This window comes from Protopterus annectens, chromosome 1.part1 (genome assembly GCF_019279795.1).
Source record: "Protopterus annectens isolate FY-2018-M chromosome 1.part1, PAN1.0, whole genome shotgun sequence".
Taxonomy (NCBI): Eukaryota; Metazoa; Chordata; order Ceratodontiformes; family Protopteridae; genus Protopterus; species Protopterus annectens.
The window spans coordinates 1,586,075,620-1,586,099,835 of record NC_056726.1 but is presented as its reverse complement, the minus strand read 5'-3'; positions in this window follow the sequence as shown (position 1 = coordinate 1,586,099,835).

Genomic DNA, 24,216 nt, shown 5'->3' with positions numbered 1-24,216 from the left:
ACTGATAATCAATGTACAATTAAGTGCAAAAATTGCTTTACGTCTGGAAGAAAAATCAACGTATATAAGCCTGATATTTCAAGTGGGAGAAATGAAGCAATGGAAACTAGTTGAGCTATTAGAGTAAAAGAGAGAGATTAAATTGATTTAGGTTATATGGCATGTTGGGTTGCAGGAGCCTTTAGCGTTTAGCTTGATTAGATAGATGAGATTTTAGCAGTCTGTGGAATAGATTAATAGAATGGACTGAGAACTGAGAATGCATTGTCAGATACTTACATTTGAAAAAGTAGGATTTATGTTAAAGGACTGGTATGATTCAAGTTTCTGAGGCCATATGTCTGGACATGTCTTATTAGTTAATATGCTCAGATTGTAGCTTGAACAGTTGTGAGTCTTCTAGTAGGTTTGCTCCTTGCTTAACTGGAAGCATATTTGCCTTTTCTAAAGTTGGCAGTCTTGTTCATTTCATAGGTTGATAGGTTCATATGTAGGTAATAGCCTATTGGCCCTAGGGCCTATACAAGCCTAGCCAAAAAGGTACCTTGGCTTTTGCCACCCAAGAAAATTATTTTCCTGTGCCCCTGTCAAGCAGAGCCACAGAAGTGATCCCCGGGGTGAATTTCCTATTTCCCATCCAATCATCAAGATTTTTCTCGAAGAGTGCTAATGAGGAGCTATGTTTGACATAGCTAGTTAGTCTGTTCCAGATTATGGGAAGTCTCTGGGACAGAAATCTATCCCTCCAGCATGTTCTGTTTATTGTAATGACAAGGTTTATGTCCCTAGAGTGTGTAGCTTGGAAGGATTGGGATTTCTTTAAGTGGAACATGTCCAACAGCTCTGGGTATGACATAGCTTTGTATGTTAGGCAGAGATCACCTCTGGGTAGGCGATATGCGATGGAGTAAAGCTGAAGGTTTTTGAGACAGTCTGTGTAGGTCCTTTGTTTCAAGCCAGTAATCCTCTTTGTGAGGTATTTCTGCGGCCTTTCCAGTTGTTGTAGATGTCTTGTGAGGTACATACCAAAAGTGGCATTGTACTCTATAATAGGTCTAACGAGTAATGAGTAGAGGGGAACAATGACCTCTTTTTTTCTGAATGAGAAACCTTTTGTGATGAGGTGTGCCACGTAGAAGGATTTCCTGACCACTGTGGTGATGTGATTATCAAAGGAGAGACTATTGTCCACCTGTGTCCCAAGGTCTCATCACACTTTCAATGTTAAGTAGACTACCATCTATGTGATAGTTCATGGGTACAGTGTTTCTACCAAAGGGGATGACAATGCACTTTTTGGCAATGAGCTTGAGGCCATGGCTCTGGCACCAGGCATCTGTCGCAGTGAGGCCCTTTTGTAGGATGTCCACATCATTAGGAGTTTCGATTATGGCTCCTAGTTTGCAGTCATCTGCAAACTTAGTTAGCCAAAGACCTTCTGTGTTAGCCTGTACTTCAGAGAAGAAGATACCAAATAGGAGAGGACCCAGGACTGAACCCTGTGGTACACCACTTGTCACTGGTCGGAAGTCGGATTTGGAGTCTGCTACTTTTACAGTGTGGGTTCTGGCAGTAAGCCAGTTGGCAACCCATCTTGTGACATAGGGATTTATACCTAGTTTAGTGAGTTTATCTATAATTCCAGAGTGGGGGATGGTGTTGAAAGCGTTGGCGAGATCTAGATAGGCTGTGTGAACCACCTTACCCTCATCTATGGCTTTGATGACTGCTTCAAAGAAGTCTATCAGGTTTAGGAGACATGATCTGCCTTTCACAAACCCAAACTGTGTGGAGTCCAGAGTTTGGAGATTACCAATGTCTTTGTTTATGAGTTCCATGATGATACGTTCCTTGGCCTTGTAGACCAGGCTTGTCAGGCTAATGGGGTGGTAGCTCCCAGGGTCTGTCGTGGCTCCCCCTTTGTGGAGTGGGATAACCGTCACAGTGCGCCATTCAATGGGCTCAAAGCCTGAGGTGAGGCTATGATTGAACATGGTACTTAGGTGGAGTGCCGGTTCATTCTGTAGTTCATGTAGAATGCAGCCTGAGATGTTGTCAGGTCCCATGGATGCTGTGTTCTTGGCCTTGGAGAGTGAGGTTTTTATCTGTGCAGCCATGAATACAGGAACTTTGCATTTTTCCGATATAGAGATGTGCCCTTTAGGGGGTGCGATGGGGGTAAAGTTAGCACTGAACTTATCTACCAGGATGTTGGCAAAATCAGTTGGTTCTGTATATTTAGTGCCATTGTGCTGTAACTCAGAGCAGATTTGAGTGTTGCCATTGAGATTCTTGACATAGCTATAGAATGCTTTGTGGTTGTCTTTAGAATCAGTTGCAATTTTGTTTTCATAACAAGCTTTGGAGGATTTTATGAGGGATCTCAGCTTCTTACTGAGAATGACCAGGGAGTTCCTCCAGTCATGGGATTTTAATCTTTTATGCAACAGTTTTTTTCTTCTGTTGTAGAGTTTGTTTATGGCAGAAAACCACCAGATTGGCTTCCTTTTTTGGAGGATAGCATCTTGATTCTGTTAGGGATAGCATGATCCACGCACTCGTGTAAGTGCTTATAAAGTGCATTTGTGTAGTATTCAGCAGTCGTACCTCTGTTGTGCATCTGCATGGGTGTCATGAAGTTTGCCACTTCTGTTTTAAAAAGCATGAAGTTGGCTTTGGAGAAATTTTTTACAGTTGTTTATCTAATGGGGTTTGGGGGCGGGATGTGGATGCCTAAGGTGATTAGCTTGTGGTCGGATCTGACTAACGAGGAATTGACCTCTGGTGTGGAACACCAGTCGCCCATGTTGGTAATGACAAGGTCTAGGATATTGCTGCCCCTGGTGGGTTTGTGGATAAGTTGATCCAAGGCGGTGGAATTTATGAATTCCAGAAAACATTGAGCAAAAGCTTTGGTACGAGTAGTTTTCCCATTTAATGGTGGGGTAGTTGAAATCACCCATTATTAGGGTGTTGGATTGTACCCTGATATGTTTCAGTGTATCAAGAAAAGAGGAGTGGGAATCCTAGGGCATGGTCGGGGGTCTGTAGAAAGCTACAATTTGGATTGTGGTCTTGCCCAGAGTTAGTTGCACTTGGATAATCTTGGATGCATTATGCTGAGCAGCTAGCTTGGAGATGTGGACATCCTTAATGAATATGGACACGCCTCTGCCTTTAGTGTTTCGGTCCGGGTTAGTTGGCTGAATGGTGTGGTATGAATTATAGCCTGGTAATGCAGGGGTGCTCTCTGGAGCTTTGAACCAGGTCTCTGTCACTGCACAGATGTTGATGTTCTCCATTTTAAGGAGTGCCTTGAGTTAGTGCATTTTGAGCTTTAGACTTCTAGCACTGAGTAGCATTACCCTCAGATTTTGCTTGCTTGTACCTGTTTCTTGGGGAATGAGTGATACATTTGCAAATTATGCTTGCAGTGTTGAAATAGTGGTGGAGTTTTTAGTAGATGCTACTCAGACAAGATGGAGATAGAATTCAAGCTGAGGAAATAGAATTTCGTTCCACACTGCAGCTCTAAAGTATGAGAGACAAAGTTAATTTTTGAGGGGTTTTTTTTTGTCCAAGGCAGAAGGGATTTGTTTTTGTTTTTTTGTTTTTTTTTTTTTGTTTTGTTTTTCTGTATTTGTTTTGAGATGAATGATGAAATTGTGTGAAGGATCTAACCAGAAACAAGAGGTACTTCAAGGAGAACAATTAGTCCAAGGAATAGTTGTAGTCATAGACTGATAATATATTAGGGGATCTGTTGAGCTTCTGATGAATGCCCAACCAACATTTTTTGATGTGTTAAGGATGACATTTTTCTTGTTGATCCATTCTCTAAGGCAGAGGAAATCATATTGTAGCTCATAATGTAATTTATCTAACGAATGTTTAGATCAGTAGAGGACCATGTCATCAGCATACAAATGAAGATGAAGGTGAAAATCATCCAGCTGATATATGTTGATATAGAGAAAGAATTGCCAGATGGCTTAGTGGTTAGGGTTTTCACCTCCGATGTACAAGGTGCAAGGTTTGATCCTGTCCTCCGACCAATGCCTTTTTAGAGTTTGCATGTTCTCCCTGTGCCTTCATGCTGTTTCCATCTCAAACTCACCAATGAATGGAGCTGTGGGCAGCAGCACAGACTCTACATTGTGCCCTATAGGGGGAAGAGTTGTACAGACCAACCACTTTGGGCATCTACTGTGGTGCACAGTATCCTCAAGATAGAAGAACATGGATCACAGACTGCTTACCAGTGATAAGTGGGTTGATGACCCAGCCTACTCTCACCCACACCAGGGACCCTTGCTAATGGTGGGAGGGATATATGTGCCCTTATTGGCAAGTGTGTGCCCACCATAAAGTCCAGCAGCCCTGGGCCAATGTCTAGTTGCCCAGCCTGGATTACCTGGGATAGCTCTGTTGAGTGATAGCTGGACATAAAGCCAAACAACCTGCCGGACATGAACTGAGAATTGCTACACTTAATGTAGGTTCACTGACAGGATGCAGCTTGGAAGTGGATGACATGATGATACATAGGAGGCTGGACATCCTATGCATCCAAGAGACGAGATAGAAGGGCTGTGCAACAAAGCTACTTGGCTTTGGATCCAGACTCTACTACTCAGGTTTGGGACAGGCTAGAAATGGTGTACGAATTGTGGTGAGAGAGAGGCTTCAGAAGGCAATGAAGGATATCATCAGAATTAATGACAGACTCATGGCAATCAGACTCCAGTGTAATGATAGGGAAGTATTCATAATATCAGCATATGCCCCACAGCAGGGTTGTGATAGTGAAGAAAAGAATGCATTCAGACAGCAGTTGCAGTATCTACTAGATAAAGCAGGACAACATGAATTGGTTTTGATAATGGGTGACTTGAATGCACATATCGGGACAGACAGAACAGGATATGAGAACTGACTGGGTCCACATAGATGGGGTAACAGGAATAAAGAAGGAGAAGCCATTCTAGACTTTTCTCTGGCAAATGGCTAGATAGTAGCCAACACATGGTTCAGAAAGAGAGACAGTCACAAGATCACATACAAAAGTAACCAACATGCAACTCGGGTAGACTTCCTCTTAGTAAGGAAAAGGGACTGGGGTAGAATCCATGATTGCAAAGTCATACCCAGTGAAACAGTCGGCCTACAGCATAAACCATTAGTTGCCACAATCAGCTGAAAGCAGTGGTCAGAGAAGGCTCTAAGGTCAACAGAGACCAAACTGAAGACCAGGAAGTTGACTGGATAGAAAGTACAGCAGTTCAAGGAATTACTTAGGAGGACATAGTTGGAGTTGAAAAGGTGTTGCAGCACCTACAAACAGCATGTGTTAGGACTACAGAAAAGATATATGGCTGAGCCAGGTATGGAAATAAGGTACATAAGGAAAGCTGGTGGTGGAATGCAGAAGTCTAGGAAGTCATCAAAAGAAAGAAGGAATGCAGGAAGAAGTGGGAGATAGAAAAGACTGACCAGGCTATGAAGGACTACTGGCTGGCTAACAAAGAAGCTAAGAAAGAAGTTGCAATAGCAAAGAATAGGGCATCGGAGACACTCTACCAACTTTTGGAAAGTGACTCAGTAAGGGGCACAAAGAAAGTATATCAGGTTGCAAGGCAAAGACAGATGTATAAAGGGATGTCTGCAATAACCTTCTTACCAGTCCACAGGACATCAAAGCCAGATTGAAGGAGTATTTCCAGCAGCTTCTGAATGAAGAAAATGCCACAGAAACTGTACTGCCCCAGAAACAGCCTACAATTAGAGAAGAAGAGGAGCCCACCTTAGAAGAAGTAAGAACAACACTAAGGAAGATGGAGTCAGGGAAAGCAGCAGGCTCAGATGAGGTGACAGCAGATATGATAAAGATGCTGGGTGAGATAGGGGAGAAATGGCTCCTGAGGGTACTGATAGCAGTGTGGAGAGAAAGGCGTATCCCAGATGATGGGAGAATATGCATACTTGTGCCAGTGTACAAGAACAAAGGGGACATCCACAAATGTGGGCAGTACAGAGGGATCAAACTCCTACCACACTGCATGAAAGTTCTGGAGAGAGTGATTAATAAATGAATACGCAGAGTAGTAGAATGTAAGATGGGAGATGAACAGTTTGGGTTCCGATCAGGATATAGCACAAGTGAGCTGATGTTTGCATTGAGACAGATACTTGAGAAGAAGCTAGAAATGAGGAATGTGTCCAACTGGAAATTGCTAGACTTGGATAAAGCATATGACAAGGTCCCAAGAAAGCTAATCTGGGCAGTATTGCGGTGGTTTGAAGTCCCAGAAACATTGGTAGAATTAATGCAGGCCATGTAAAAAGACCCAGTGACTCATGTATGAACAGTGTTCGGCCTCACAGAAGGGTTCCCAGTGGGAGTGAGTGTATATCAGGGTGCAGCTCTGAGCCCACTGCTGTTCATACTGGTGATGGACTACATTAGCAAACAGGTTAGAGGGGACAGATCCATAAAGCTACTGTATGCAGACAATGTGGTAGTACAGGCAGATTCTGAGCTAGAACTTCAGCAAAGGATAGGAGAATGGAATGCAAATCTGAAGGCACATGGGATGGAACTAAGCACAGATAAGATGGTGGTAATGGCAGCAAACTGGGGAGATCAGAAGAAGCTGAGCTTAGAGATAGATGGGAAGATGGTGGAACAGGTAAACAGCTTCAAGTATCTTGGAGGGGTGGTTGAGGAGAAGGGTAGTCTGAATGAAGAGGTCAAAACTAGAATCAGAGGGGCTGCAGCCAACTGCCAGAGAATATCAGGTGTAGTCTATGACAGATGAATGCCAAAGAAGCTGAAAAGCAAGGTATACAAGACAGTGGTGCGACCAGTACTACTCTATTGTACAGAAACCTGGGCAGTAAAAGCAGAACAGTTGAAGAAGCTAGAGGTGATGGAAATGAAGTGCCTGAGAAAGGTGGTAGGTTGCACACTGTGGGACAGACGAAGAAATGAGGACATAAGAGCAGAAGCCAAAGTAGCTCCAATTGCAGAAAAGATCAAAGAAAACAGATTACGATGGTTTGGGCACGTGTAGAAAAGCAGAAGACGATCTGGTAAAGAAGATTTGGGACAGACAGGAAGAAGGTAAGAGGAAGCAAGGACATCCAGCAACGAGGTGGATGGATTGTGTGAAAGAAGATCTGCAACAATCAGGCATGACTGTTGAAGAAGGCAGGAGTGTGGCACTGAATCGAGAGAGTTGTTATCAGTTAACATGAAACCCCGACCCTATATAGAAAATATGGGAAAAAGGGGGCTGATGATGATGATGATGATAGAGAAAGAGTTGCAGAGGAGTAAGAACAGAGCCTTGAGGGAATCTTTTAAGTAAAGGGGGATGCATGGGAATTACAAGAGTTACAGTTAACTGTGAAATGTCTGTGGGTGAGAGGCCTCTGTCCCCAGGAATGGCATCAGGGCTGATACGTAGTTAAGTTAGAAGGAACTAGAGGATGGTGCAGTGGTGTAGTGATAGTGTTGCCTCACAGCAAGAGATTTTCCAATTCAATTCTCGGCTGGAGTGCCTTCTGTGTGGAGTCTGCATGTACTCCCTGTGTTCATGTGGGTTTCCTCTTGGTGATCCGGTTTAGTCCCACATTATGAAGACATACATCTGGAGCATTTCTCCCTGGGCCTCCACTTAAAATTGGCTTTGGTCCAAGTTGGACTTGCCTGGTTAACAAATGTTAAATAAATAAATATGTGGAGAGGGTTATCTAGGCCAAAGACCATAGTGATAGCTATGAAAAATGCATTCAGCTGACATGTTTCTTGTTGACTGCCATAAAAATGTCAGTTTTGACTGTGGAAGAGCTCCTTCCTGACCAGACCCCATGATCTTTACGAGAGAGATTATATTTTGATATATAAACTTTGAGTTGGAGGTAGACAGTTACTTCAAAGATCTTGCAGAAAGTTGGAAGAACAGAAATGAAGTAATAGTTGGAGTGGTGTGTGTGAATTTTTTTGGGAGGATATGGTTTTTCTACAGCAGTTTCAAGATATTAGAGATGATACTGATATTCTGACATGGTTAAAGATGTGTTGTAGAGGTTTTATAATGTAATCTAAACAGTGATAAATGAGCCAAGGATGGAAGCTGCCTATATCCAGAGGTCATCCAGCTGGATCTCTTGTATTAGTGGCATGATATATTTGGATAGGATCCATCTGAAATTGACGATAGGGAGATATGCAGGAGTATAGGTAGTTCATCTGGGTGGGAACATTGACTGAATTTGCTTGCCATTTTATTCGGCACTTTGTAAAAAAAAAATATTAAAAATTACAAATATCATATCAACATTATAGAATACTAGGCTATTGATCCAAGGGACCTTTTAAGCCCAGCCATGCTTCTCAGTAAAATTTGATAGCTATTGATTCCCAAAGGTTTTGTGAGGATATCTACTTGGCCATGGTTGGCTGAACATTTACAAGCTTCATCTGTCTAAAGAGACATAGGCACTAGACCAGGAGTATATTAACAGTTCATATCCACTAATCAAATATTAACTTGAATAATTGCAAGGATGAACTCTGTCTCACATGGATGTTTCAGAAAAGGGGGAGCCTCTGAGACACATATCTGTACCTTTAGTGTGTCCTGTTTATGTTATAGGCAATGTTTAGTGATTTTCTTCCCTCTAATTATTCAGTTATATTAGTTACTAAATTTTTTAATTTTGTCCAGTATTTTTGTTTACTCAATTATATTTCATGTGTATCATTCATGACAGTAATCTGTCAATTTTTTTGGAGGAGTGCAATGCACTCAATTTGAAATTAGGTTTAACCTATCTAGAGATGTTACTTAAATATAATATGAATGAGGTATTGCAGCTCACTGGGAAAATACCCAAACTGAATGCAGAGGTAACATGGTCAGCCTCCAGGGACACTTTTGGTGTCAAGCTGCAAATAATACAGGACATAAAAAAAATGATGGACAAAGGGCCAGGATGTTTCATAAATGTAAGTGGGATAGGAAGGATTATGATAAGGGGAACATATATGTCATCGATGGTGTAGGTGAAGAAACATTTGCTGACATTGATGTGAATTCTGAGGAAATCTCAGGTAACAGTCTTTTTAGTGGTTCTCTCAAACCCCTCAAGGAGGTCTCCAAGTTTGGCTTGGAGATCTCAAGGGAATCACAAAGAGAATCAATCTGCTTATGTGATGCACACAGGAAATTACAATATGAACAAGCACATGAGGTGCTGGGAAAATGGGCTGCAAGTACACGTGTTTCTGGAGGGAACAGATGGACAAAGTTCATGGGCAGAGGTGTTGTCACTTTTGTCAACACCAAAAAGGAAGCAGATAAAACAATCCTATGGCAAACAATGGAGGAAGCTGAATCAACAGGAGACATTAAACTCTACTTTCATTAAGGGCATTGTATGTAGTAATGACAACTTGACCAATTTTAAAATAATTCATCTTTCCCATCATAATTGAGATCCAAGTATATAGTAAAGGTTTTTCTTTTGTACCAGATAGCAGAGGTGATGCTGTCATCACACTGGATCATTTAAGGGAATATGTACACAAATTAAATATGTCTGTAATAAGATTTCTACAAGGTAAGCCTGTTTCTAATGTTTCAAATGCCTGCAAATCTTGATATTTTTATGACTTTGTGTCACTGTATACTTGAGCGAGACACTGTAATCATTTGGTGTAGCAATTTCAATGATAACTTTTTCTTATTTATTTATTTTTTTTGTTTGTTTTGTTTTTCATGGTCTACTATACCTGGTTACCTTGCATCTATTTTTTGAACTGGTGGTAATGGGTGATCCTATGCGATGTGCACTTCATCATTCTCTATACTGATTTGTGGTTCACTTTTCCAGTGCTTCTCATCAACTTCTATATTGTAGTGTTTGCACAATCCCCAGTGCAACAATGTTGTCACATTATTGTGCCTTTCAGTGTGCAGGTCCTCTGTCATAGGTGTATCACACCGAACTACAATGTGTGTGACTGTTTCCAATTCTTTTTAACAGAACCTACATTTGTCTGCTCCTCCCACATGTTCAATGGACTTTATAAACCTGCATGCCACAGTCCACTGTTCTGAGTATTCATTACTAATGTTTCATCCTTTAGTTTCAACTCACCTTTCCTTCATCATTTTTGCTTCAAATCCTGATCAACATAAGGTTGCTCCATGAGGTCTTGCTACTATATTTATGGCTTTTCCAAATTTCTTTCCTTCTCATATGATCCTTCACATTACATTTTTTCTTTTTTCATTTTGTTTTGGGGGGGGGGCAGATTAATTTGTCTGATTTTTGTCTACTTCTGATTTGATCCTCATTCCCATCTGCCACCTGAATGCTGCTGCTAAACTAAGCAGAGAGGTCATGTTAGACTTCTGCTCCTCATGTTGTAAAACTTTCACTACGTTTGGATCTAATGAGGTCAGCATATATGTCTACAATTGCATGACTGCAGATATATACATGTGATCAGTTTTGAAGAGGCCCATACCTCCTTCACAGTATGAAATATATGTTTGTATACTCTAATTTTTGTATGTCATTGCATGAGTAAAGCATTTGTCTTGTTTTTTTTTTGTTTTTTTTTTGTCCAGCTGATCCAACAACATTTGGGGCCACTCAATTGCACCAAAACTGTAAGTTAAAACAGGAAGAGAAAATTGGATTATAGCTTGGACTTTGCTGTTTTCTGTATTACTTTTAGTCTTTTAAAGTATTCCATACTGAGATTTATTTGCATTTGTTCATGTTTTATTGTTGATCCTTCATCAATAGTGAAACATTTCTACACTCCTTCCTGCTCAAGTTCCTTTATATCACATTCTTGTCCAAGACTGGCATTTTCTTAGAACTGCAACTTTCCAGCTTGGCACATTTATGAAGATCAAATGTCATTCCTATATCAGAAAGTTTTAATCACATGCATTGTGCTTTCATCTTCTCATCTAATGAACAATACAGTTTTAAGTCAACCACAAAATGTAGATGAGAAATCTTTAAGCAAGGTTGTATTCTGGGAGCCAAGTTGTAACGAAGACCTATTCTGTTAAGTAAACAGCTTAATGGATTAAGGACAAGATAAAACAACATCTGTGAGAAAGAATCACCCTGGAATATTCCCCTTTGAATTTCTGTCCCTGAGATAATAATTTGCCCTTTGTCATGGCTTTATTGCAATGTGGTTTGCCACTGTTTCCTGGTCACTAAAATGTAATTAATCAATGTAGGATGTATCTCATACACCAGTAAGCACTCCTTTACCCATGATTGTGGGATGTTGTAAAATGCATTTTTGTAATCCATGCCGTACTTAAAATTCTTCTCCATTTTACAGTTGTTCAGTATGCCTTTCTTTCACAACAATCGAACCTATGTTCCTCGAATTTCTTTTGTTGTCTTTTGCTTATTGCATTGATTGAGTTTTCTTCTAAATGACTGTAGTATCTGTCTGCTTCACTTCCAGTATATAATTTGTACATTGTAGGAAGGCAAATTATAAGTCTATAATTTTTAGGATGTCTTACAGGTTCACTCCAACAGAGTATCTGTTCAGGATGTCCCATATAAGTAGTTCTTCCTCTGGGCTAAATCTATATGTAAAGATGTTTCTGCACATGTTAAAACAAAACATAATAGTGATGATGCTTTATTAAAGGGTACTATCTTGGAACAGATTAATTACACTTCGGGGGATGAAGTTATGTTGAAAGAAAAGCTATTGTATAATGAATGTGTTTATATTTTAAAATAGAAAACGTTGGTCCCTAAGGGACTGAAAAATGAACTAAACTGGAGATGTCTGCTTTAAGCACTATGTGTTTTTTAATTTTTTGTTTGAATGCAATTTGTTATTGGATTAGAATTTGTGAGTGAAATGTATAAAGGGGAAGTGTTTTGGATATTTGTTTGTATTCCAAGAAGGTGGCAACACCGAGGCACTAGAATAAAGTATTGTTTTTTTTTACTTCTTGGCTGCTTTATGTTATAATATTTCAACTTTTTTCCACATTTGGAGTTTTTGGTCGTTGTATTCATTTGGAGTGTGGAGGTATTGGTGTGGTTTTCTATAATTTGTACATTGTTGGAAGGCAAATTATCAGTATATAATTTTTAGGAAGTCTTACAGCTTAATTCCTACAGAGTATCTGTTCAGGATGCGCATATAAGTAGTTCTTCCTCTGGGCTAAATCTATATGTAAAGATGTTAATACTTTTTAGCTTAGGTACAGCATCTGAGCTTGGGATTTTCCAGTTAGGAGCTTTTCTTAATTTTGTTTCAGTTTCTCTATTTCACGCAGTTTCATATCCTGTAGATTTGAACTCCTTGCTGTTTTTTTTTAATTTCCAGTCCATTCAGCATATTTATAATGTTCCACAGGATCTTCTTCATAAATAGTTTTCTACAATGCATCAATTTCTTCTTTTTTTGGTGATATTTCTATTCCTTTTGTTTTATTTCCCATTTCCCTATAAAACTTTATTTGTGGTCATCAATGACTTGCTTATTTTATGTTTCCTTTATATTTATCTGCATATCTTCTAAGTTTTTCTGCCTGTGCTGATATATTTAGTTTATTCTTATCGATTGTGGTCTGTTCTGATACTATGCCTTGCTTTTATCATATCTATCCCTCTAAGTATTTTGTTGATCTGTTCCCTTTTTGATATTCTGCTAACAGTGACAATCCTTGTCTTAACCTCTTTATAGTTTTCCCAGTACAATATTTCCATGATGGCATTTTATTCATTCCCTTCCTTTCACTTATTGGTATGTATTTTTGTGGCAAGACTTTATCTGTTATTAGTTTAGCTGCACAGTAATAAATCCTATTTACTTTTGTTATATGACATGATTTTCTGTTAATAGTCTAGAGTATGGTGCTCAGACTTCTAACATTTTATGTTTTAATTATCTTCTGCAATCTATTTCTTTCATCACTTTTAATATGTGTATCCATCCCTGTTTAAACAAGGAACTCCTCCCTTCGATCATTTTCTTCTAAAATAAGGGCACATTCTTTGCTCTCTGCTTCCTGTGGGCATTCTGCAGAAAGTTCCAGAATGTCTTCCTGTGACATATCTTCTTCAGCTGCATCCTGTGTCATCTACTGCTCCTTCATATGAGAATTCATTGCCCCATCACACCACAACATGGACTGCATCAGAGTTTTCACTGTGCCCTACTCCTTTCCTTGTTGAGAAACTTCAACTGGACATTTGTACTGGTTTCCTACAGAAGGTTCCAGAGCATCATCATGTAGCAGGTGATCAGGTGCTTCCTGTTCCACCTGCTTCTCCTAAATATGGAAATTAATTGTTCCATCATGTTGTGATGTTAGCTGAGTTAGATTTTCTACAGTAAATCTTTCACTTTGCAGGTAATTTATAACTTCAGTTTCCATTTCTTTAAATTTTTCATTAATAATCTGGTTTTCTTCTTCTTCCCCTTTGTTTTTTTATTTAGTTAGTTAGTTAGTTAGTTAGTTAGTTAGTTAGTTAGTCAGTTAGTTAGGTAGTTAGTTAGTTAGGTAGTTAGTTAATTTTTGTATTTTGAAATTTTACATATCCAGGTACCTTTGCATGTATTTCTCTTCAAATATCTTTGGTGCTGCTTTTTAGTATTGATTATTTTTGCCTTGCAGCATATCAGATCTCTTCTTTTCCACATCCATATTTCTTCTTCAGATGTCTCCCACTCCGCCTGGTTCTCCTTAGTTTGAGGAGTTATTGTTCCATCGTGCTGTGATATACCCTGTGTTATAAATCCTTCACTTTCCAGGTATTACATAACACCAGTTTCTATCTGTTTAACTTGTACCTTACTAATCTTATATTTTACATTCCCCCTTGCATTTTTATTTTTTTTCATTCTGACATTTTCCATGTTCCACCTTGTCTGACACCTGATGATGTACCAGCAGACTGGTTTCATGGATGTTTGCCCTCTCCAATAGATGATCCAGAACAGACACTGCAAGGTCTAGTGTGCTATTCATCCTGTCCAGGAAGTCACACATGTGATTTATGCAGGCCTATATGACAGAATACACAATAATCTTACAACATCTTCATAGGTGTTGTTAGAACTTGACTATGCCTTTATGATTGCCTTAAACATACATTAAGTGTCAGCTACTTACTCACCAACCTCAGGCGTATGACGGCAAGCATACCTGAGCATCTTTACTAACATCAGTGTGTAATACCTCCAGCTCAGGATGACTAGTGGGAGACTTTGCCATGTCTACACTTGGGGCTGCTTTACTACCATGATCATCTATGTCCCCATCAACCTGTGCACTCTCAGATGGTTTGTTATCATGGGTATGAGTAAACATGCCAACCGTGCCCATAATGTAGTGCGGGGAAGTGGGGAGGGCAGACTCCCTGTGTCTGACATACCCCACCTGTAGCCCTATACTAAGCCTATTTTTGTCTGCTGTCATTGCCAGATGATAAGGATCAGATATAAGTAAGTCCACAAAGCTAGTGGCAGAGAATGCTTCACCTGTAAATACTCCAAAAATAACAATAAAAATATCCATAATACTTATGATAAAATACCACAACCATTCTAATGCTAATGCTATAATTTCAGTGAGTAATAAAGATATACTAATTCATTTTTTCCGCTGATTTGAGCATGTGCTTTTTTGAAAGTTTATTCTTTTTGTCTCTTCAAGGGAAGTTTTGGTGAAGTGCGGTTCATGGGCAGTCATTACTAAATACAGTCCTGAGTATTGACTAGAGTATCTATGGTATTACATTGGAATGAAACAGCTAGGCTTGAAATGACCTCCAGATAGATAGCCTAGTAACCTCCTTTGGTCTTAGGAGCGTATGTTAGTATGGCCATACCATGTGCAGGTGGTCATTTTACCTCAATGCCAGATGTATCTAGATCCAATAGGTAAGATTAGTTGTGTAAGCATACATGTGGCTATCAATTGATACGATAGATGGAAAAATATTTAAAAGGTATATCTGGGGCATCACTAGTGAAGATCCTCTGGGGTACCTGGGGCATCACTAGTAGAGTTCCTATGGGTACCTGGAAAATCATTAGTGAAGATGGACTGGGTACCTGGGACATCACTAGTAGAGATCCTCGGGGTACCTGGGGCATAACTAGTGGAGATCCTTTGGGGCCTGTCTACTTATGCTCCGACATCCAGCATTGCACTTTGAAATTCTGATGACCTGCCTATATCCCTGACTGATGACAAAAACTCCTCCATCTTGGTAACTGGTGATTCAGTAGATATTGCACCACCAATAGCCTTTTATTCTCATGCCACAACCTTTGCTCTAAGCTTAGCTTTGTGATTCTAGTTAATGGCTCTATGCTGGACCATTGAGTATACATGGCCCTGAGCACCATATATCATTCAATTTGTGGACCACCCATAGCCAGATACAGTCATGGAAGGTGCATCAAGCAGCTGATCACCATGGGGACAGATGGTCTGTAGTATCACTTCATTCTCACCCTCTGAGAAATGAGGCATTTATGATGATGTGTCCTTAGTACATTTAAGAGACATATTTCTGGTGTGACAGAATAATAAATGGATATCACAGCACAAGGTAACATACTAATGTTACAGTTTTGGAAAACAATACAGCTATACAACAGTCAGTCAACAAAATAGTAAAGTGTAGCAGAAACACATCTGCATAAACATACAAATGACAGTCTAACTAACAATGCAACCTCTCCAGCATAACACTTAGCATAAGGTGTAAACTTTAGAAATCAAAACAGCACTGTAATGGCCTGATAATTCCCTGCACACCCCCCAAAAAAAACAGAAATCAAGAAGGAGTAACAGATGCAGGAATGTACACCTAACAAATAGACAACATCAGCAGCATATCAACAATATAGCCAATGAAAGAAAACCTACAGCTCACATTGACAGCACCGTTACACATATGTTTATTTGCCTATGGTTTCTGTGGCACATGTCAACAGATATAACTTTCCAGACAATAAATGTCTCAATAGTTTTCCTATTACACATCTATATGGACACGTGAATGAGTGCTGGCCAAACTCTATCAATTACATTTAGATGGCTTGAACAGATTATAGTGAAACAATACACATAGATGGCACCAAGCAAATAAATTTCAACACAGTACAAAAGAACAGGTGTATGGAATAAGACATACTTTGCAATATTTTTTGACAGTTTATCTTCCCCAGTGTGGAGCAAAATTTTTGAAACAAGTTCAGTATTGGCAATATTTGAGAAAGAAGGCAATCTTCCATTGTACAATGGAAGATACACCCCCCATTACTCTTACAGAGTATAGATAAAAAACACTGAGCATATTGAATATGCTAATGAGCTCTCAATTCATTACACTTTCTGAATCACTCAGTTTGCATAATGGGAAAGGGAGGTAAACAGCAAGTTGGTTTCTACACAATGATGTGCATTCATCTAACCAGCTTAGGAATGTATATTGTGACGCTGGCAAGTTAATGCAGTCCAAGTGTACCTTCTTAGCATTACTGGTCAGTCACTGATATGTAAAGGATGCAACCTCATCAAAATCCTACTTTGAAAGGCAGTGTCAGACAAGTAATACCTACAAATATGTTTAAGATACACTCTTACTAAATTATGAATGAACATTGATCAACATCAACATACTGGACATGTCTTCTCAAACTTATGTCAAGTGGTTGTGCACACATCTCAGGCATGTAGTGAAGATGGAGTGAATACATCTAACATCATCATCATCAAGCACCATTTTATCACTTTCTACATGGGGTCAAGGTGATGTGTCAGCTGTCACCATCTCTCTCGCTATTCCGTACCACTCTCTTTCCTTCTTCGACACTTATGCTTGACTGTCACAGATCTTCTCTCACACAATCCAACCACCTGTTTACTGGACAATCTTGTTTCCTCTTGCCTTCTTCCTGCCTGTCACAGATCTTCCTCACCAGATTGTCTTTTGCTTTTCTGCACATGTGCCTGAAACATCATATTCTGTTCTCTTTGACCTTTTCTGCAACTGGAGCTACTTTGGTTTCTGCTCTTATGTCCTGTTTTTTTTGTCTGTCCCACACCTCTAGCTTCCTCAACTGCTCTGTCTTTAATGCCCAGGTTTCTGTACCCTACAATAGTATGGGTCACACCACTATTTTGTACACCTTACCTGTAGATGGAAGCCTATAGGGGAAAAGTTGCATTAACCAACCACTATGAAACAGTCATCAATGCCCCTTAGGGAATGATAGTTCCTGTCCTATGGCAAAAAAAAAAACAGAAAAAAATAATTATATTTTAAACAGAAACAGAAAATTTACCCCGGGGATCACTGCACTGGCTCTGCTGGACAGTGGCGCAGGGAACTGATGACTCTGCTGGACAGAGGCACAGGGAACTAATGGCTCTGCTGGACAGAGGCACAAGGAGCTAATCTAAGGGAGTGGCAAAAGCCAACACATTCTGCTAGGCTTATAAATGCCCTTGGGCAGATAGCCTAGTACTTACCTATGAACCTATGGACCTATATATGTGCAAAGACTTATGCAAATGAAAATACCATTACTAGGTCCCACTTAGCATATTGGATATTAGTAAATTCAGAAAAGTAGTTTCCCTATAATTGCTTTAGTGGCTGAATGTGTTACTGATGTCTGTACTCATTTACAGTGCAGTGTTTGAATCCACATAAGGGATAGTGTAGCTTTAACCAGTTTTATGATATCATACTTGTGAACATTTTATATTTTGTACATCATAATTTACCCTACTGGAAAACAAATGTCTTTCATTAAAATTAATATCTTCAATGGCTCAATGTATACATTTCTCATTACTGCAGTATTACTTTCTATAGATGTGCTGTGCCAGCCTATCATGTGTTTATATAAATGATTCCTGGAAGCCATGGCATAGATCTACACATCAAACAGCCTTGAACACATACATCTCACTGCTTCAGTTGCATATCAGAATACTGTATCATGTCTGCCATACTCTTTTGTTCACATCTCCTTATATGCAGTCTTTAAGGCCCTGTTTTCTGTATTTGTTCTCCCTTAAATTAATATGTCAGAGAAATCACATCCATGTTACACATCTCCACAATAAGGTCCTTGTAAACTACAACTGCCATTTTTGCGGTCAGTCTTTGCACAACAGTTGGCCTGGAACACTATTTATGGTCACTAATTATTATATAAAAGTGGCAGTATTCATTCTATGGCAAAAACTCAAAAAAAAACTAAAAAGAAAGAAAACACATGCGATAAGAGTTTACTGCCCGTTTAGCACCTGAGCTTGCTGTTAGCAAGCATCAATTAGCATTCCAGATATAAATGCAATTAATGAAAGGAGAAAGTATTCCATGCAAAAGCATTTCTGCCTCAGATTTTTCAAGCAGTAAAAAAAAAACATTGTATTGTGCAACAATTGAACATAACTTCATTTGAGTATTACAATGTACGTTTATCAATGTAGTACATTAACATAGAATAACTACCCAGACATGACCAGGTGATGTATGAAAACATGATATTAGGTTCATAGGTTAGTACTAGGCTAACTGCCTTTGTGGGCCATTTTAAGCCTAGCCATTTACCCCATCTGAGAATCAAACCCTGGACCTTGTGTTTGTAAGATGAACACCTTAACCATTATGCCAACCTCTCACCCCTCATGATGACATGTGCAGTTTATCACCAAATATACTGTATATGCCCTGAGGCACATAAAGATATAAACTATATATATATATATATATATATATATATATATATATATATATATATATATACATATATATATATATATATATATATATATATATATATATATATATATATATATATATATATATATATATATATATATATATATATATATATATGTGTGTGTGTGTGTGTGTGTGTGTGTGTGTGTGTCCGTGTGTGTGTGTATGCATACATTTATATTTATATATATATATATATATATATATATATATATATATATATATACATACACACACACACACACACACACACACACACACACACACACACACAAAAACTGATCATCCCACATCATCACAATCAAATATGTCCGACATGTTTCTTACTAACCACAGTGGTGCAATGGTTAGCACAGTCCCCTTACAGCAAGAGGTTTTCCAGTTTGATTCTCAGCTAGGGTTCCTTCTGTGAAGAGACTGCATGTCCTCCCTGCTTCGGTGTGGGTTTCCTCCCACATGCCAAAGACATGCACGTGAAACGTTTCTTCCTGGGCTTCCACTGAAAATGGGCTCTGTCGTATTCGGTCTTTCCTGGTAAACAAATAAATAAATAAAATGGACAGCACAAGAATAATAAATGCAGTAATTATAGGTCATTTTTCCTGATATCTCTTTCTCCCCAGTGGCAGTCATTGCACAGAGGCTGGTACACACAGGATCTGTTATGAGTATCAGTTCCTTGACGCTTTTTCTGAGACTTTTGAAGGGAAAATGCAGCAGATGATGGTGAGGGTAGAGCTCCATTTAGAGCACATAGGTGGTATAAGGAGTAGTTTTGGATATTTACATACCTCCTTGCAAAAAATTATATGAGGGATCTATATCAGGTGTCAGTACAAGGCTTGGATTAGTTTGGGCCAAGCTGATCACCCTTACTGTTGGCATACCACACATTGGTGAACAGTGCTGTCATCATTACAGTGACCTGAAAATGTGAAAAAATGGCCTCCTTAGCCAGTGGAAAGAATAATATAGGATCTACTCAATTCCTCAGTACTGTCTGGATTTTATCCCATAACCATGCAATATACTGCCATCAAATTGCAATAGACAAACACAGTCTTTTATTACCCCTTTTTCTTTTGTGAGCCCCTGCAGAAATTGAAAGAAACTAGGAGCCACATCAAAAGGGAATGCAGCCGTTCATTGAAGCACTTAATAAATAATGACTCAAGTTTTCCAGACTGCCATGTTCACTACCAATGATTTTACCAATAAGCTATTAAGTATGTGGACATCAGGCAACAGTTGATTGCCAGACAACAAGATAAGTATGCATATTCTACATTCGCAAACTCTACCTTCTCATGTAGATTTGAACAAGTCATTTGTTAACTGAGTTCAATCCCAGACAGCAGAAAATATACATATGATATGCATTTTAAATTTTTGTATTAACTACCTGTAGTCATACCTTGCAATAGCATGTAAATGTCAAACCAAATACAAGGTTACTTAATTGTTATCCATAAATCACTTGTAAAATACTTGAAGTTTCTGTAGAATGTTTTTAATTGTGAGAGTCAGGGGTATCATAGCATTACTGCAACAGTAATTTATGACCTCCCACATTTATTTCTGGATGTAAATAATCTTAAAAATGTCTGTGGAATTTATAATGACTTTGGCATTAACATTAAAGAAATAGTTACCAAATTGTTGTTATGTCTCCCCTCCACCCTCTTTGTCTCTATCATTCTAATATATTTTTTTTATCTTTCATTGCATTGCAACATTCATTATTGCTTTATGACAATAACTAGTAAAGAGAGCTATATCACCCACAGTGGCTCAGCCAAACATCGTTGCACAGCTGGAAGCAGCAGCACCATCACTGGTAAAGAGGCACTCAGCACTTCTAGGTCTCAGCCTAGCAGCATTGCCTCGACAACACATGCAATACCTGTCCCACTTACACCAGATAGCTCTATCCAGGTGACTGGGGCAGTGGTACACACCATGAGTAATGCCAGTAGAAGTAGCAGTTATGTCACCTACAAGGAATTGACACAAAGGAGTGTCTCATATTATCCTTCATAGTGCTGCAGTGTGTTCCACTGGGCTTGTACAATCACAAACATATTTGCAGACTGGTATCAATGAGTCACTAGTGTTACCAGTTGTGTCAATGCCTTGTTATTATCCTGCACATTATATATGCTTATCAGCAAATTGTCAGTGATGTACGTAGAAAGACAAGACTTAATGGCAATAATGCATGATAAAGTGATCTGCAGATTGACAGTCAGGAATGCATGTGTGAGACTGCACTGCATGATACCTGCCACTGCCACCCAGCACCATCCTCTTCAATGTCTGTACCATCAAATTGGTGATTTCCATTTTGCACGCTTCCTTCATCTGTGTCATGTCAGACATATGACAGCCCAAGGTCCACCGTGACATCCTCTGTTACAGCATTGCTGCAGAATATAGAAGCTAGTTAATTATTACACCCACCTCTGTAATGTGCAGTTAGCATCACTCTTGCACACATATATCATTCCCTAATATGAACATTCAAGCATAATAAGACAGGTATCTCTTCACAGACATGCACATAACACTTTTGGATAATATAATAACTTCTTCTTCTTCCTACTGTCACTATCGTTCAGAGCATGGCATCAAGCAATACTATTAACCATTCTTAAGTAAGGGGTAACTAAGACTTCACATCCTATGGCAATAACTGATGTTTTTTTTATTAATTTTATATTTCTTTACCTGGAAAGTTTGAGTGGGACAGATCACATTTTCAGTGGAGGCCCAGGGAGAAACATTCCAGATGCATGCCTTTGGAATGTGGGAGGAAACTGGAGCACCCAGAGGATACCCACAGGATCACAGTGAGGACATGCAAACTCACAGAAGGCCCCCCAGCCAAGAATCAAAACGGAGAACCTCTTGCTGTGAGGCAACAACACTAACCACTGCACTGCCCATAATAACTGATGAGAAGTTGTCTTTGATCATATTCATATGCTGCCTCTTGTGACAATATGCTTAGCCCTGCTGCATGACAGAAACCAAAAATGATATTAGTATAAGGAAACTGTTATTATTATAACAGGCTCAATGCCTTAATTCCTGATGTGATGTTGGAAATATCAATGACATGTTTTTTATTTCTGGTGTCTGTTTTACAAAGCACATTGTTCAGTCTTCTCTACATGTGGCCTGGCATACGGCATTGTCAGACCCCACTCTGATGAACCTCCTGCATATCCACTAAATAAACAGCACCAGAATTACCAATTCTAAAGACTTAAACCTTGCCTGTAATATAAATAGGATCTGCTGGAGAGATAGGTATGTATCCCAGAGACTACCCCATCTATGGAATAGGTTCCCCATCCATGTGAAGCAGAGTTCCTCCGTAACCCAATTCAAGTACAACTTGGGCAATTGGATGGGAAACTGGAAATTCATCCCTGGTTTAGTCACCTATGTCTCTAATGGACACAGGCAACCTGTAAATGGTGCATCTCCCAGTCCTATGCTTACACTTATCAAGGGTATCAGAACTTGTCAAAGATTTGGGATGCATGGTTAGGCTTAAAAATACCCTTGCTGTTGTTAGTCTAGTAAACATCTACGAACCTATGTACACTCACTTTGACTGTGTGCGTTGTGAAAACTATGTTATTATGTGCATTCTGAAAACTATGATATGACTTATTTTATGTTGTTATCAGCTAATAAAAGGTTGAAATGTTGCTGAGTTAGGCAGGCATATATTTGAATGCAGTGTGTACCTATTATGAGCATGTACAAAAGCAAACGGTTAGGATGTGCTTATTCAAAATGTGTGTGTGTGTGTGCGTGTGTGTGTGTGTGTGTGTGTGTGTGTGTGTGTGTGTGTGTGTGTGTGTGTCTGCGTGTTTGTGTATGTGTCTGTGTGTGCGAGAGTGCTAACATTTACATAGGTGGAAGGTTTTAATCCCTCACACATTGTATTCACTTTCCAGAGAGGCTATGCGCATTCAAACACCTGTTTGTTTAAATTTATGAACACACACACACACATATATATATATCTTTATATATATATATATATATATATATATATATATATATATATATATATATATATATATATCCCATTGTCTCTTTGTGAATTGCTTATCCAATCTCTCCTCCGAATCCTTTTTAATGTCAGCTGATGATTCTTATAGTTGTCATGCAATATTTTATATGCTCTACTAATTATTCCATTTTTAACTGCAGCTTCTGTTCTACATTATATTAAAAAACTCTACCAGTGCTGGTATTTCATTTAGGGCCCTCAATTTCATTCTATTTGCCTATAATCTGATATCAATCCTTGATAGGGAGTGCGATCTCTAACCTGCAGCCCAAATAAATTCCAGGCTTCTTCCCATTCTGTTATCTTTGCCTTTCTAGTTATTTGCTCCCGATACCTTGGATCCTTTGCCAGTTTTTTTCCAATAACCTACAGCCTCCTCTTGCCTATTGCCTGTATCCCTAATTGCAGTCACCCCTATTGACAGTTCTTAGAATAAATGCTGCTACTTTATGAATATGATATTCTGTACAATTATTGTCATTCTCCTTAAAGGTCTGAATCCAAAATCCTAGTATATCCTTGTTTCCTGAGCTTCTCCCCTGAATCATCATCATCCCTTTCCACTTTGAATTATAGTTTTCTGCTTGTGCTATGTATAAGAGCCTTAACTGTGTTGCTCTAAAATACCCCTTAAAATTGGGTAATCCTAGTCCCCCTTGTTCTGTTGAAAATATCATATTATCCCACTTGACTCTTGCCATCTTCCCCTTCCAGATAAAATCCTTCAGCTCTTTTTTAATTCCTATCCATAACTTCTCTGGTTGATAAAAATATGCCTGACCTGTGTATAAAACTAAAGGGACTAAAAACATTTAACTGTCTATATCTTACTATCCTATCCATATAAAAAACTTCCAGTTTCTCAGCTTTTGTATTATCTTCTGTTTAGTCTCCTCCCACATATCCTCAGCTGCCACAATGGACTCACTTTTAATCCATACTCATAAATACTTCATTTTACCATGTCCCCATAAATATGGAGATTGCTGATGAATTCTTCTGTGGGTACATAATTTACCTCTATTGTCTTTGTTTTAGCTTCATTAATATTGTATCCCGAGAAGATTTAAACGGTTTTAAAATGTTCCACAACATTGTAATGCCCCTTTCTGGTTTTGCCAGGTATAAAATAATATAATCTGCAAATAGAGCCAGCATTTTTTGACTTCCATACCAATTATATACTTGAATTTCTGAGTTCCTTATTTTCTTTGCCAGTGGTTCTAAATATAATGCAACAACAAAGGAAAAAGAGGACACCCCTGTCTGATTCCTTTACTCAAGCAGAAATTATCAGA